Below are 15,371 nucleotides of genomic sequence, written 5' to 3'. Positions count from 1 at the left end.
TATCTATGACGTTTATTGCATGACAGTTTGTGCCAGCCTATAAATATCTTAATATTTATCTTTATATAATTTTACTAACATCTTGCCTAGGCTTTATTTTTCTATGAAAGCAATTACTAATCATACTTTCCAACTCTGTACCTACCTACCTCTTTCCCCTAACCTTTTCTACCGCCAGAAAGTAGTCATTTAGACCTTGCTCCATGAAGAACCTCTCAAAACATTGTACATGGAGGATTAAGCCACGATTATGCGCATGTGCAAATTGAAGGAAAATTTTCATAGGCATAGATTTGGTTTGCGTTCAAATTAGTCTTGTAAAGAAGAATCATGCAATGGAATAAAACATAAAACTTAGCCAGTGGCCAAGCACTGGGACCTATGAGGTCATTCAGTGCAGAGAAGAGAAAGGTTTGACAGGTGTAACAAGAGGAAAACCTCAAAGCAGTTGCACTATGAAACAATTTTTAGGAGAGGGTGGAAAGTAAGATGGAAGGAGAATATGAAAGGAGGTACAGTAAAAGGAATGAACGGGGTTGCAGCTAGGGGCCTGAGGAAGGGACATTGCAAAGAACCTTGAGTAATGCCTACAGTACACCGCATGAGGTGATCTGACGACACTACCCTCCTACGAGGAGGGAATGTGCTTGCTAAGTCACACTGCTAGACTCTCACAGGTCTTGTCCGAAAGATTTGTTTTCGATTGAGGACTGGAAATATGAGAAAGGGAAAGTCAGAGAAGCTGGACAGCTAGGTTGGAACAGACCAAATGGAGCGACTGACAACTAAAAATGAAGAAAGCACTGCAGCTGGGGGGTTTAGGAAGGTGCTATCTAAAGTGTGTCGTTGGTGGCAAACTGTACGTGGTGTCCCTCTACCGAGAGTTCATGCTTGGATTGAAACTTTAAAATAACTGTCAATATCTTCAAATAAACACCTATTTTTAGGTTGATTTTAACTATATATATATATATATATATATATATATATATATATATATATATATATATATATATATATATATATATATATATATAGTAAAGAATAATCTAATATAAATTTCAATAAGAACAGCTGATCATATAGACTACCTTTCTCACTAATGATATGTAACTGGAAAATACAAAATCAGTAACTACCATGACTGTACTATCCTTTAAGATGAACGGGTGACCAACTGACCACAAATGAAAACCAGACTTCATTAACATAAGCTCCCGTGACCTATTTGGAGACTGGGCATGGGGCCAGCAACTTCATCCCAAAGTTCATTAATGAGAAACTCTCAAAAGATCTTATTAGGGGTCGGTTGTCAGTAGAAAAGGGTAATTTTTCTGCAAAATATCCATTCTGTAGTTTTTGAATTTTCAAGAAATCTGAAAGTCAGTAAAGTTCTGAAATCAAAATTGCATCCAGATTTTAGTATATTATCATGATTGAGAGTAAACTGAATGGTTAAGTTATTTCTTTCTTTCTTCCTTGAAATCTTTAGCTGAAAACCTTTCTGGACAGAGTCAACAGTCCATAAACCCAAGAGGGCCCCATAGGGATAGCAGCCTTCAGGGAGAGACAAGTTATAAGAGAAGGCGATAAATAAATAAACGTGAGGAAATTGTAATTAAACTGATACACCTGGAATTCAGGAGATGTCAGGAGGAATGAATTTGCTTCTTGATTTAACATCTGGAGATCAGCAGACTCAACAACTGCACTAGGCAAACTATTCCACATTTTAGCTGTAGCCAAGATACAACTTACTTGTGAGTAGATGTTTCATTCCCAGGATGCACCGAGGTATCTTCTGCTTCTAAATCAATTAGTGCCTTTCAAATGCTTACTGGGGTACAGTGGAATACAGAAAGACTGTGCCAGACTTGATAAAGTCCACAGTAGTCTGAAAAACTCCATTAGTGACAAACCTAAACATCTGAGCAAAAACAGCAAAAGCGTCAAATCTCATAATAAGGTTTAGTTACCCTCTGCATATCTAAGTAATTTAGTACTGTAATGTGGCTTCCTTCAAGTACAAAACTGTCTTACACATAAACAATGGAACCTACTTAACACAACCTAACTAAAATCTAGCCTAAGTATAGGTTTAAACAATGTTTTCATGACTGCCAGATGCCAGATGTTTCTGCTCTGATGTGATCTGTAACAAAGCAAGGGAGAGAATGATCCATTTGGCTTGCTCTTAGCCAACCAACACATTGTCCTTGAAAGATGGCAAAATTTACCCACAGCTTGATTATGAGCCACATTGACTCCATCAAAGTACTGAAGAGCAGAAATGAAGAAGGCTTAGTGTAGATTCCAGCCATTACAGCCACCTCCCAGAACAGGAAACTGGTCTGCAATGCATAGAGGCCCATGATTTGGACAAAAACTTAACAGTAAACTTTTCAATGCTGCTATGATACAATTTTGGCTGTTTAGCTCTAAGAAGTTTTAGCAGAAGCATGAAGCAGAAAAGAAGAAGGCTTGCAGTGTAGATTCCAGTCAACAAAGCCACCTCCCAGAACAGCAAACTGGTCTACAATGCATAAAACCCCATGATTTGGACAAAAACTTAGCAGTATACTTTTCAATGCTGCTACGATGCAATTTAGAATCTTTAGCTCTAAGCATCTTTAGCCCAACCTTAAAGTGCTACAGAATGAAAGATAGTGAACATGACACCCCACAACAGACGACAAGACACATTGCCTACGTAGCCTTCTGGGAGACTAAAACGTCCCTGATAAAGATAAGCCGCAGAGATTACAAGGACACCAAATGAAGACACAAGGATGGTGATATAATTACAATAAACCAAGTCTGATTGCAATTTTATCTTACAAAAAATACAACAATAATAATAATCAGCATAACCCCTGCCTTTGAAATACAGAAAAATGGACAAGAGTTGTACAGAGCTGATACATATTAATAGGAAAGATCCTGATCACAGAGGGAATTAATCACATGTCCTGGATATTAAGAAAATAACAAGGAACCTTCGATTGGATTGATATATTCACTCTGAAAAACTAGATGCCAGTATATCTTGACGGAACATAACTGGAATTATGCCAGCCCGAAGGGGAGAGCCCATGTTGGTAAAGAGCCAGCTAATCTGACCTGACCTGACCTCTCCGAAATGTGTGCTGGATGCTACCAGGGGTGTAGAGAGACTGACTATAGTCAAACCAAAATGTCTACGAACATGAAGTGCGTTTTAGACATTGCCACTTTTCCAAGATTTGATTCATAAAACCTTGGAAGATGTTGTATCTTACTTTTCCTTATAATACATAATTATTCTCTCTCTCTCTCTCTCTCTCTCTCTCTCTCTCTCTCTCTCTCTCTCTCTCTCTCTCTCTCTCTCTCAAAACGCCCATTTGGACTCAAGCAATCGACTAACAACTAATTATGCCATCCAAACACAAGTAACAGAGGCTACATCAAGACTTTCTATACCTCTGAATCGAACGCGAGTTTCTCAGCTGTGAGCAGCTTCAACTATCACCGAGTCACCAGGATTACCTCTGAGAGAGAGAGAGAGAGAGAGAGAGAGAGAGAGAGAGAGAACCTCGTCGAGGTAGTAGTAATGTTAGCAGGCTACATGCCATCCAAGGAATACCAGGGAGCCGTTTTAAAGAAAAATCCTGTCCACTATTACTACTAATCCTACTTCCCATACTGTGAACAGCAGTGAGCCGTTGCAAAGGCCTGTCCCGTCTATTACTACTACTACTACTACGGGTAGGCCTGTTTGGCAGATCTGACATCGTGAGTTCCATTCACAGCCATTTATGACCTTATACTGACACCAAAACCTGACCTTGTGACGTCATGAAGAAGCCCACATCTGAAAATACTTCATTTAGGCAGAAGAAGAAACAATAACAAAACGATATTTGGAAAAAACTATAACTTAATCCTTGATTTCAGGGGCTGTACTACTTATGGTACTTTTAGGCTATTTTCGGTGCATGGACCCCCAAAGGGGGTGACCAATGACTTTCATTAAATGTTAAAATTGTTATGTCTTCAAATCTGAGTTGTCCATTGCCGGGATATACTTTTATTATTATTATTCAGAAGATGAACCCTATTCATATGGGACAACCACACCAAAAGGGCCACTGACTTGAAATTCGAGCTGACAAAAAATATGGCGTTCAGTCTTGTCAGTTCCCAGAAACTTTGTAGACTTACTGGAAAGGCTAATATTAATAACTAAGGTAATAATTATATCTATATTTTCTTGTATGTGTAGAAGCAACTTTTGTAACTTCTGTTCAGAACAAAAATATAGAGAAATTTAGAAAAAGTTATGGCATGAGGAACAAAAGGATTTTACTTCATAAGAATTTCAAAACTGTAGCGATTTCAATGGCGACGGTGATTATGGCAATAATAATAATAATAATAATAATAATAATAATAATAATAATAATAATAATAATAATAATAATATACTCACTATGAATTTAGCTTACATGCATGAGCTGCCATATCGAAAAATGAGAAAAAATTAAACATAATTCAGACATTCACTCAAAGAGTATCAACTCTGAAAAAGTGAGTCAACACCAACAGGTGATAAGACCCTACCAGGCAGGCAACGGAAAACCATATCACAAGGAAGTGCAGTTGGGTCTGCCCAACTATTCCTACCTTCTTTGTACTTTATATTCCAGTTTATAACCTACCTCCAGGTGTGTAGCCCCACACACTAGGCCTACCTCCAGCTGTGTAGGCCACAGGAATAAGTACAATGGTTTGAAAGAGGGACAGTAACAATCATTCGAGCCCCCTGACGCTGAGTTGTGTGCATAGCATGAGCAGTAATGCTCAGTGGAGTCATATGTTATCACTTCATTCAGCCAAGCCAAAGACACGTCTCGTCTTCTGAGTCTACACCCAGAGAGAGGTATCGTTTTAATTCTCTCTCTCCTTTCGTTTGCTCTAATGTGACATGAAAGCTCGAAGGAGAATAACAATAATATTGAAGAATAAAAATCTAATACCATAATATTTATCACTTGACATCATTCCCACAGGACCTCTTAACCTATTTCCCACGGGGTAATCCCTTCCTACCTATAACCTTCTTCCCCCCCCCCCGAACCATATATAACAAACAGATGGATATAGATAAAGACTTAGTCTGTATACAATGTTTTCTAATTTGGACATGAACAAACGCAAGAGTTTTCAAACTCGAGTACAAAGAATAAGCATTATTCATTTGGCCAGTTCTAATGAATATTTATCTCGATTAATTCTGACATTCAATTCCTCAATTGTCTTAATAAATAATATTATTTCTCTGATGAGAACAGTTTCTTATAAACATATTTCTATTTGAAGCATTTACATAATAAACGATAAGACTGGCACTGAATATTTTCAACAATAATTTTACGCGCCAAAAAGCCGATGAATTTAGCTAACCAAACGGCATTCTTGGTTGATTATGGCTTTACCTAGCGTAAAACGTCTTCACAGCTCTATTGTAACTTTACTTAGCATAAAACGGCTTCCCAACTCTATTGTAACAAGTATCTAATATATATTCTTCTGTAAATCGTTATCCAGAATTCAGGGCTGGCAACACGTAATGTTAGCAGGAACATTGAGGAGATTAAAGACAGATGTCCATAAAAATAATGTACACATGTTGGCTTATTTGCTGATTTTCTGTATATACTAAATTTAGGCTGAAAGTGGGTAGGACTTGTTTATTAAATATTTCTGGGAGTTTATTTACATATACGTCGTTAGGAATTATTATTATTATTATTATTATTATTATTATTATTATTCAGAAGATGGTCCCTATTCATATGAATCAAGCCCACCAAAGGGGCCACTGACTTGAAATTCAAGCTTCCAAAGAATATTAAGGCGTTCATTCAAATGAACTAACAGAAGGTAATTGGAAAACATAGGGATCAGTTATTACAAAAACAGATTTAATCAACAAATTAACAAGTAAATAAAAGTTTAAGTAAAATTAAATAAAATTTGAATTGTATAGCTTCGCTTGAACTTCAGAAGTACAATGGCCGAAGTGTCACCTACTTATGAGACCAGGTATTTGAATAATCTTCAGTATTAAATGTTTCTCAAAGTGACATGCTCACCCCATTACCATACCAAATATTTTTGCTTATATTATTCTCTATTACAAAGAGCTTATGATCAAAAGTTTCGTTTCTTCAATCGTGAACAAGTCACCAAAACACAGGTGTGTACCATCAGCAAACACATGTGTTCTGTTTCTGTATCGAGTTTTATTAGGACCCGTTTTGGATAACACGAGTTTATGCGATTTTTTTTTCAATATTTTATCTACGAGTTTAATCTGTCCAGAGTTATAATCCTCAGTTTAAATGATCTAGGTTCCAGTGTTTGAGTATTCTGTTTTAATAATAGCTTTAATAATAATAATAATAATAATAATAATAATAATAATAAAATTACCTCGTTAAGCAAAACATACGTGCATAAAAACCTACGTAGTAATTGCGCATTATTACTATCATTGAGATTAACCTTATTCGTACGAAGTCCATCTTCTGAATACTAATATAATTAATGAAAATATCAAATAGAAATCATATGCAACGACTTCGCATCCGTCCAAGTTACAAAATCAATGAACGCGAAACACGTAGCCCTAATTAACTCTGTACTCATGCACAGCAGTTCAAATTATCCCCAAACCCAATAGCAATTGAGAACGTGGTATAAGAAGCTAGCATTGAAACTCCTTTATTCTAAAATGGCCTTTATATGCGGACTACCGAAGGGCGTGTTTTGTTTGCCAAAAGCGGATTTGATTTGTGTCGCCACATATTTATGTGGTGATTTCTAATGGACAAAATGATAAAACTAGATTTTAAATGAAGAAAGGAGATTATTTATCCTTTCTTTACTACTTACATGTTTTGTAAGTAAATATAATTACGGTAAATAACCATTTATGGGAATGACAAGATGTTGTGCTGCCATCTCTTGGTAGCGAACAGTATCATTTTCTGCCACTGCTATAAAATCTAATTTCACGAATTCAAACAGAAATGGTACACGTATCACTTTAAATATTACTGAAATATAATTTATATTATTTAAATTATTGCTATATAACAACGCAGGAAAATTTAGTTACCGTAACGAACAAATGACACGACAGAGTAGGCGGGGCATACTGCGAAAACAAATTCGTACGGCCAATACATAACGAGCAAGAGCTCTAGTCACCTAGCGTCTCCTCAGCTGACGTTATTCCCACACTGACGCAAACGTCAGTCAGTCTTCAGCCATGAAGGGAATCGTTACCGCATTGCTGCTCGTGGCAGCAATCTCAACGTCAGCCCAGGATGACAATCTAAAGGAGAAAGACGTCGCCAAGGCCAGAGTCGAGGTGATTGTATAAGAATATTTTGTTGAATTTTAGTGAGTTTTGTTAATTATCTCCAGGTCCTTGTATAATGTTTACGCCGCCATACTTACTGACGCCCCAACATAGCAACATGGTCAAGCCGAGTTTTGCCGGTAATGTTCGAGTTGTTCTGATGTCTATGTGGGCCAGATTGGCATATTTGGGGATAAATGACGTAATAAAGCATTTAAAAAACTTTATTTCCATGAAGGTGATGTAATTAATTTGACGCTATTATAATTACATTCGTTGGCATAACCCTGCGATTCATATAACACTTGACGGTTGCTTGAGTATGTTGGTTAGGTTGTGATATGTTTACCATGTTGCAGGTGGTGATAATGCCATGTTAATTAACGAACGGGAACATAAGGACCTGTTATATGCGCAGGGGTACAGTCAGGGGCAATGTATGTCACGCTTCAATAGAAAAAAGGAAGACATTTTAATCGGTAGGAATTATTCTAATTAGCTTTTGCAAAAAAAAAAAAAAATACCTATGTTGTTATAACTACGTCAGTCTTGCTCAAACAAAGGCTTGTGGAAACACGCCTTATTATGGTGAAAGTTTCAGGCTAGACTTTGAGGGTGAGCAACTGCCCTTAAGAGTAGATGAGCAGAGTTGTGAATAATAAAAAAAACTGACGAGTTTGTTTTAATCATAAACACATAACTCGGGCCTCTTGAACCGTCAGTCTGACCATTAATCATTTCTAAACAAACCTTTATTTGGTTAAGTTACCCTGGAGATACTTGTCATTTTAACAAGTTGTGGTGCAATGGTTAGTTAGCAATCTAGGATACTCTGTGTCCAGAGTTAGCGCTTCCTTTATGGCAATGTCTTTGTCGTAGTTAATGCCACAGTGTTGGGTCTGTGGTGGGGACGTGGGGAAACCTTGGTGACAATCACCCTGAGGTGATGGAGAACTGAAAAAAGCAACTTAAATCTTTACTAAGTAGCCATTGTATGTTAGGTTGTATTTTTAGAATACAATACCACTACTGGCTTATGCATATAACACGACCAGGCAGGGCAGCTGTTCCACTGTTATAAGGGATTTGGCATACAAACTGATTTTAACAAATGCAGGAGGGTCGTCTTAGTGTCATACACAACGGCAGTGCTGATTTACGTTTCAGGGGAAGTGTAACAGGGGCACTTGGTGAAAGTGTTAAAATGCGTTTAGCTTTGCACGAGGGTAGGCAACAAATACAAATACAAGTTAGCATTATCAATTCAAGTTTCCTGTCAAAAGGAAACCCAAGGAAGGTGGTTGGATACAGTCTGAAGATATTTGTCATAACAATCATTTGGCTATGTTGAATGAGTGATTCAATTTGAAATGTACCCTCTTCACTTCATGTCAAGGAGTGTCCAGTGCACAAACATTTTTAGTTGTAAACAGCCTTTGTTTGATGGGAAGGCTAAAAGCCAAAATTTAAGTCTGCATGAACATAACTTCATGGAAATGGCATTTTAACTCTGTATGATGTAAAAAAAAATAAAAAAAAGTGTTCAGGGTACATATGTTGAATGAGCAATGTGCTTGGAAGAAATCCCAGGTAGCCTACTTAATAATGGACATTACAAAAAAAAAAAAGACAAAAAAAAAATTTAAATAGCTTATAATTAAAATAAGCTAAATGGTTTTGCTTTCTGGGACTATTTAGGGTGGGTTCCAAAATTCCTGTGGCAAGTCTTTCACCTTGACTGCTTACTGACATGGCAATGTTTTCTTGGTAGAACAGTTGTAGGTAAGACGTTTTGTTTTTATAGTATTTTGGATGCTTATTAACAATTTAACATTAATTTTTTGGTCGGCTGTAATTAACTTACAATTTACCTTTGAACTCTACCCTATACGGTGGAGGGGCTGGTTTATTACGCGATCTTCACGAGACAGAGCACCGCACGTCTGCGGTTCATATTTTGGCAAGTGCAATAACTTGTTGAAACGTAACTCCCCACCCCTGGGCCAGTACTAAACACGGCGAAGGGACATTTGGGGGATATGGGACGTAGCCGTGCTCTGTCTTGTGAGGATCGCGTTCTGAAACCCCTTGTTGGATGGACTTCAGGGGACAATTACAGGTTAATTTGACGCCAAAAATAACGTTGAATTGTAGATAAACAACCAAAATACTATAAGAAGCTGGCTAAAATGGTGTTTCTATTTAGAAATACCTTTTCTTTTATTCCTCACTGTAAATTCATTTTTCATAGCATACAACTGGTTATGGTGTCACTTTTAAGCTGAATACATGAACTTTTTTTGTAACATTATGTTGAGAAATGGCAAGCTAAAAATAAGCTATACTTTGAATTCAGCCAAAGATATTCTATGGTGAATAAGCAGAATCTTGACAGTTGGGATTATGATGACATAAGTACCTGTAGTTTGAAATTAGTCAGATTTTTAAATGCCTTAGGCTTGCCCAATGGAATTTCACTGACGGGTGGAAACTGCACCCAGTTGAATTAGACAACCAGGTAGGAAGGGATGGAAAGTAAAGGGCAGATAGTTACGGTACATAGCTGTGGGCAAAATGGAGTGCAACTTGATTTAATATGGAATACCATACAAGCAGTAAAAATATATCTATCCTAACACTGGCAATTGGTTCCAAACATGGACTTGTTGTTTTTTAAACTATTAACCAGCTCAAAATAAGACCTAGACCCCCTATAAACACCATGTCATTAATAGCAATTTCATAGAAATACTAAAACTTTTTAATGTAGATAATAACAGCTCTTCAAAATACAGCTGATAATGATGCTAAAGATGTCGCTGAATGACGTAAACTCCAGTAAAGTGACGTAAAGTGACTTAAACTGCTGCTAATTTGGAAACGACCTGACTTGAAAAGACCTGAGGCGAGGTATGACTGTGTATACACAGTTGTGGTACACAGGTGTTGGTACCGTCACCTCTATGGGTGTCAGTGTCCAAATTAAAATTCAAAATTTATAATGGTAAAAATGGAGAAGTCCACATATGCAATAAGGTATTAGGTTGAAATACAGTAGATATCTGCTGTTGCTCAAAGATTTTCTCCTGAACCTTTCATGCACAAAACCAATGGTTATATTTCTAATTTGTGGTTTTGTAAAAACCTAAAAGAATTGCTTTAAGCATGATATTCCATATGCACGTAGAAAAAGGTTTTCAGAGTTTGGTAAACTTGTGTACAGAATAAAAAGGGTATTCATCTGAACCTGGTCAAGTAGGACTAGCAAATAGCATTCTTACCTTAGGCAAAACTAAGCCATATGATGTACATGTTTTGCAGTTACAGGAATGAGCAGTTGCCAAGTAGTTGTTGAATTTCCACCTGAAATGGAAAAATAATGAACATTAGTAATATTCTTATATCTTCTGGATGTGAGGCATTCATTTCTTATATTGCTGTCTTGTTTGAAGTGATTGTTGAACCTAACCAATAGAAGTTTCAGTTAGTATGGCATAGCCTACATCATAGGACAAATGGTCAGAAATGGCATTGACAGTATACCCTGGGCAAGAGCATATTAAGGGGCATAGCCCTATCCCTAGCATCCAGTAGAACTTGTTCAGTGTCACAGGTCAGGTATGTTGTCCGGCCTGACTGCATACCTTTCCTAACCTTTGGGACGTCGCCCACAAGTCCTAGATACATTCTTCTTAGGACCTCTGGTGACAGCTCAACATGTCATTGCCAAGGTTTTGGGTTTGGGAATGTAAAAAACCACTGCAAAGCATTTTTCAAATGAGAAATGAGTACTGATACCCATATAACACAAGTTTTCCTTGTGTGAATAGATTATTCCTGAGACAAAAGTATAGTGTTAACCATTTAGTGTTAACCATTTTATTTTTTAGAGTTGATACTTAAATTTTGGACTGTTTTACTCTGATGTTCTGTTACACCAATAATAATTACACATTTACTTTCCAGAGCTGTGGTGGGTGACGATTGAACAGGCTCCCCGAGGTGAAGAAATTCATCCACGAGGACGTCCCTCTCTTGTATCCTTTTGAGACGAGTCGTTGAGCCCGGTGCTGTTCTGTCTTTTACGAATTGCCCTTATTTGGTTATGATTACATTATAAATGGTTTGGTTGTTTTTTGAATTTTTGGGATTAAGTATAGATAAACATTCCCTTAGGTGACTGGTAAAGAAAACTACACCCTAATATTAGCAAGGAAAAGCCCTCTCGACAGAGATTAAGTTAAATTTGCTTAAATTAAGTTAATGTTAATAGAAGTATTTGTTTATGAATGCAAGGACTTTTTTTTTTTTTTCTTGGAGTGCTTATTTTTAGATCTGATTTTTGTACAGCATGAATAGCTTTCAGTTGGTTAAGGTTGTGAATTACTTTTAGCTGGGTAACACTGGGTAAGATTTTTCAGTATGAATAGTTTGTGTAAGGTTACGTAATGAGTGATCTTGTTTGGTTAAGATTTTTGTGAGGATACTCTTTAGTTAAGATTACATTATGCATGACCTTTATTGGGTCAAGTTTTTGTACAGCATGAGTAGCCTTTAATGGTTTAAGAATACTTCGTTAAGGGATTTTATTGGTTTAAAATTTTGGAACATGAAAAGCTTTCACGAGTTTAATAGTTAAATTTTTAGTTCATTAGAATTATGCATTGTATGCAAGCAGGGGGAATTGAGTTGAACAGGATAAAAGCTTTGCAAGTGTCAGATTCAGCCAAATAACATTGATACAATGCTGTAAACCAATATACTTGCACTTAGGAGACCTCTTCTAAAGAGTTTTGGTTTAGTCTTAAGGTTGAGCTTACCATATTTGTGATTAAGGTTAATCTTCTTCAGAGATTTGAGCTTAACTAGGGAAGAGAGATTTGGTAAATTTAAGTAATTCGTTCGGTTTGTTTGTAAGTAGTAGTCTGCTAGTTGTAGATAATTCTGACTGATAACTTGGGAGAAAAAATCTGAAGTTTAAGTCTGTCTCTCTCTCTCTCTCTCTCTCTCTCTCTGTAAGGTACAGGTAATGTGAAAAAGTCAGTGCACAGGTGTTTTGTGGTGGGTGTGCTCAGAAACTAATTAAATGTTACGAACTCCCCAAACACCTGGCGTATCTCCTAGTCAGTCTCACTGGTAGAGAAACCATAAAATAGATAGTTCTTTGTAAGACTAGATATATCATACAGTAATTTCAAATTGGGTTTTGTGCACAGTATTTCTCAAGTACTTGTATTTAATAATTAGTTTACCCTGACCAGAGACCTGAATACTATAGGATTTGGTCTGGGAGTCTAAATTGAAGTAGGTAAAGCGTTAAAGGAGGTGGATAGCCATATTGAATTGAAGTAGGTAAAGTGTTAAAGGAGGTGGATAGCCATATATGAGATGAGACCAGAGTTAAGGTCAGTAAAAGGCTGTAAGTACTGAAGCTGGTGCCCAAAGGAACTTTTTATTAGTGTGCTGTGTGAAATGTAATTCCTGTTCACACATTGTGGCTTTACTTACAGCTACTATGTAGATTAAAAGCTATATCGACAGTGTCCCCTATATTAAATTTAACCCTCTAGTGTCTATCCCTGTAGGGGGCAGTACCATCAGTGCACCTCAAACAGTGCACTGTAGGCATTACTTTAGGTTCTTGACAGGGTACCTTTGGTTCCCTAGCTACAATCCCTTTCATTAGTTTTACTGGACTTTTTTTCATATTCTCTCTTCCAGCTTAATTTCCACCCTCTCCTAACATGTTTCAACACTTTCAGCCGAATGACCCCGTAGTTAGCAGCGCTTGTCCTTAATTTTATATTCCTGTCCTATTAAGAGTACCTATAGTAGTTGGTTAGGCATTTTGAAGATGCAATTCTGACTGTTTAGGGTGAATTTGTTCCTAAACTTTATATATTTTTAATGTCAAGCATTTAGCGATATATTTTTCAATGTTTACTCCCACATGGAAAAGTTTAATGTACATAGCTTAGTTTCATTGTAAAATGGCACTAATTTAACATTTGAAACTTTGGATAACTATGAACAGCTCCCAGATATGAGGTAGTTGGTTGTATGAAAGAACAGGGATTTTTCATTGTTGATGTGGCAGTTTGCAATTGGCCCAAGTGTTCCCATTTGAGATTGCACACTTGGGCTAATTGATAGCTTAACCTTTCCTTCCCACACCTGGTTTCAGAACTGCAACGAATTGTTTAATGCCACTGAGACCTCGTGCGTTTTAAATGTATTATTTAAAAAGCTCTTTTAACACCTGGTGTCTGCTAATAATAATGGCATGTGCACCTGGCGTTCGGTAATAATGGTCCTAGTTCCCAAAACTTTTGTGAAATGTTTGACGTACAGAGGAGGACATTAGAACTTATAAATTACTGAGTTATATAAAATCAGGCAACACTAAATTGTGAAGCTCAGTGTCTCGAATTTATGTAACCGGGAATTCCAGTAAGGGTGAATGATCCATGTTTAGCTACTACCTTAGACTACTCGGACTTGGCATTTTTAGTGACGAGCATGCGGTCTCATTGGTTACAAAATGAACTTGGAGTTTTTCTGTCTACAATGACTGGCTTGGAGATTATTTCATAGAGGTTGAGGAGTTGGACATTTACTTTTCATGCTGTTATTCAGTGAGCCTTTATCAGGAGTACCATGATTTTAAAATGTAGTAGTTGTAGTTCAAAAGGTCACTAAACTTAGTTTACTGTAATGATTTCAGCATGCCCGTGGCAACAAACCCTTGAAATGATTGTTAGATTATGTGAGGCTGAGGTTAGTGGACTTGGATTACAATAGAGGCAGAGAGTTAAGCATGATTTTTTGTTGGTACAATCATTAATATCGTGATGGATAAAATAGTTTTTTGTTGCAAAGGCACGACTGTTTGCATGGTTATGAACAATGGTTTCTTTAGCTGTCTCTCAAGTGAAGAAAATGGGTTATTTTCATTAGTTTTCCTCCACAGGGCACAAATTATAGTGTGTGGATGTTCTGGTCTTTAAGCTCAAAATATGAAGGGTACTTTCGAATAGATATCATGGCCTTCATTTTAGATAGCAGGGGACCAACCTCAGAGGGTTTAGATGCCATTAGAATGCTGTGGGTTAGGTGCTGTTTGCTACTTGTGCTCTGTGTAGACGAGTACATAATGAAAACAGGACCCATGCATGGCTGGACTTGAAGCATGGGAGGCTGTTACTGATGCAGAACAGCATTGAAAACTGGGGACCTCAAGAGCGAGAAAGCATCATCATTACTAAACATCCAATAAAATTAAACTGCTTGCTAGTTCATCATATTTATAGTAGCTGGGAGGATGTTGACTCTTGAACTTGCAAACATGATTTCAAGAAAATGCTAACTTTTGTGAGGTCTGCGTATGATTTCTGTTTAAAAGGAAACTATGAAAACAGTCCATGCTTCTGGGACTCTTCCTAGTTGTGTGTTCCTCATGCTGCACTTGAGGTTGTAATTGTAATAAGGAATATATAGTAATAGTATTTGGGTCCTTAACTGTAGAGCTGCTGTGCACCAAACCATTTTTATTTCTTCATGAACTATCTTTGTTGGTGGAGTTTTGTTTTCCATCCATTGGCCGTTAATTAACTATTTTTTATTCATTTAGATTTATTTGAACAAAACACAAGTAACTGCTTACCACAAGACACTGGAAAATCTCCTTAAAGTAGTGGAAACTGCCCATCCTTTTAAAAACTTACTTTTTCAATTTTTCTGTCATTCATGAAGAATACTCTTTTTATATAGCTGTTAGCTAGCTATTAACATTGAAGGGTTAAATGAGGCCACAGTGGTCTGGGCTATCCAGTTGACAAGTCGAGGCTGTGTGCATGGACAGTATAGCAGACATACCCAGGACTAACCTACAGAAATAATACCCAAATAATGTTCAGAAACTGGACGTACTGAAATAAATCAGTCCCTTAAAGGGATACTTAAT

General features: G+C 37.0%; 1 long non-coding RNA gene across 1 annotated transcript in view; it reads right to left on the bottom strand.

Annotated features, from left to right (window-relative positions):
- The window catches only part of LOC136856084 (uncharacterized), a 70,116-nt gene that overhangs the window by 35,965 nt on the left and 18,780 nt on the right, over positions 1–15,371 (bottom strand). The window contains exon 2 of the long non-coding RNA XR_010858229.1: positions 10,690–10,771. This is a non-coding gene — a long non-coding RNA (uncharacterized lncRNA). The remainder of the gene's footprint in view (positions 1–10,689; positions 10,772–15,371) is intronic.

The sequence above is a fragment of the Macrobrachium rosenbergii genome, chromosome 34, assembly GCF_040412425.1.
Source record: "Macrobrachium rosenbergii isolate ZJJX-2024 chromosome 34, ASM4041242v1, whole genome shotgun sequence".
In the NCBI taxonomy this organism is placed as follows: domain Eukaryota; kingdom Metazoa; phylum Arthropoda; class Malacostraca; order Decapoda; family Palaemonidae; genus Macrobrachium; species Macrobrachium rosenbergii.
This window is presented reverse-complemented; position numbering and strand designations above follow the sequence as displayed.